Genomic DNA, 2175 nt, shown 5'->3' with positions numbered 1-2175 from the left:
TGTGTGTATTGTGTGTGTGTGTCTGTGTGTGTTGTGTTGTGTGTGTTGTGTGTGTGTGTGATGTGTGTGTGTGTGTGTGTGTGTCTGTGTGTGTGTGTGTGTGCTGTGTATGTATGTGTGTGTTGTGTGTGTGTGTCTGTGTTGTGTGTCTGTGTGTTCTGTGTGTGTCTGTGTGTGTGTGTCTGGTGTGTGGTGTGTGTGGTGACGAAGAAAAGGAATAAACCCCTTGAAAGGAGTAGTATCCGTACTCTTCTAGCCAGACAGCCTGTAGTGACACAGGAAGTAGACAGCAGGTGACAGAGGAAGTAGACAGCAGGTGACAGAGGTCAACCAGCTCAGACGAACTCCAGCTAGCCATGTTCAAATGGTCCTTTGAGCCGTATTCTGACGTGGTTTGTAGTGACACAGGAAGTAGACAGCAGGTGACACAGGAAGTAGACAGCAGGTGACACAGGAAGTAGACAGCAGGTGACACAGGAAGTAGACAGAGAGAGAAGATGTTCCAGTACCCAGAAGAGGAGTTGCAAGTTATCCTGCAATTCCCCAAAGCCTTATGGGGCTGTCGTCATCACCCACAACCCCCCACACACACAAAGAATCCCAGAAGAATGATGAGCTGTGTCACCGCCGCAGGAGGAGCCCCCGGTACCATTGCTACTCTCCTGACCGCCACCGTTCAAGGCCCTCCCGGCTGGAGCTATTGTCACCGCCGTGGGAGTACCACACCTGCCGCTACTTCCCGAGACAGCCAGACTACTCTCCTGAGAGACCGTACTCCAGGGCCACCAGCGGCCTCCACTATGTACCGAGGTGGCCCAGCTATTCACCAGGTCGATGTCACTCTAGGTCCCCCCAGCTGGAGCCTACGTCGTTTCTGCAAGAGCGTCTGCATCACCACTTCCTTGACAACCTGGCATCACCACTTCCTGACATCCTGGCATCACCACTTCCTGACATCCTGGCATCACCACTTCCTGACATCCTGGCATCACCACATCCTGGCATCACCATTTCCTGGCATCACCACCTCCTGGCATCACCACTTCCTGACATCACCACTTCCTGACATCACCACTTCCTGACATCCTGGCATCAACATTTCCTGGCATCACCACTTCCTGGCATCACCACCTCCTGGCATCACCACTTCCTGACATCCTGGCATCACCACTTCCTGACATCCTGGCATCACCACATCCTGGCATCACCATTTCCTGGCATCACCAACTTCTGGCATCACCACTTCCTGACATCCTGGCATCACCACTTCCTGACATCCTGGCATCACCACATCCTGGCATCACCATTTCCTGGCATCACCAACTTCTGGCATCACCACTTCCTGACATCACCACTTCCTGCCATCCTGGCATCAACATTTCCTGGCATCACCACTTCCTGGCATGACCACTTCACTTACCTGCCTCCACCTGTGTATGACCTCTGCCTGCCCCTGGACCCAGCTACCTGCCCCTGGACCCAGCTACCTGCCTCCTCCTGTGTATGACCTTCTGCCTGCCCCTGGACCCAGCTACCTGCATCATCCTGTGTATGACCTTCTGCCTGCCCCTGGACCCAGCTACCTGCCTCCTCCTGTGTATGACCTCTGCCTGCCCCTGGACCCAGCTACCTGCCTCCTCCTGTGTATGACCTCTGCCTGCCCCTGGACCCAGCGACCTGCCTCCTCCTGTGTAGGACCTCTGCCTGCCCCTGGAACTAGCTACCTGCCTCCTCCTGTGCATGACCTCTGCCTGCCCCTGGACCCAGCTACCTGTCTCCTCCTGTGCATGACCTCTGCCTGCCCCTGGACCCAGCTACCTGCCTCCTCCTGTGTATGACCTCTGCCTGCCCCTGGACCCAGCTACCTGCCTCCTCCTGTGTATGACCTCTGCCTGCCCCTGGACCCAGTGACCTGCCTCCTCCTGTGTAGGACCTCTGCCTGCCCCTGGAACTAGCTACCTGCCTCCTCCTGTGCATGACCTCTGCCTGCCCCTGGACCCAGCTACCTGTCTCCTCCTGTGCATGACCTCTGCCTGCCCCCTGGACCCAGCTACCTGCCTCATCCTGTGTATGACCTTCTGCCTGCCCCTGGACCCAGCTACCTGCCTCCTCGTGTGGTCCTTTGCAATAAACACTTGCTGCGCCCTGCGCTTGAGACCGGCTCTCTGTCTCCCC

General features: G+C 56.6%; 1 protein-coding gene across 1 annotated transcript in view; it reads right to left on the bottom strand.

Moving 5' to 3' along the window:
- The window catches only part of LOC116375781 (synaptotagmin-7-like), a 183832-nt gene that overhangs the window by 1082 nt on the left and 180575 nt on the right, over positions 1-2175 (bottom strand). The window lies entirely within an intron of this gene.

The sequence above is a fragment of the Oncorhynchus kisutch genome, linkage group LG10, assembly GCF_002021735.2.
Source record: "Oncorhynchus kisutch isolate 150728-3 linkage group LG10, Okis_V2, whole genome shotgun sequence".
Classification (NCBI taxonomy): domain Eukaryota; kingdom Metazoa; phylum Chordata; class Actinopteri; order Salmoniformes; family Salmonidae; genus Oncorhynchus; species Oncorhynchus kisutch.
Note: the sequence above shows the minus strand (reverse complement) of the source record. Positions and strands in the feature narration are given on the sequence as shown.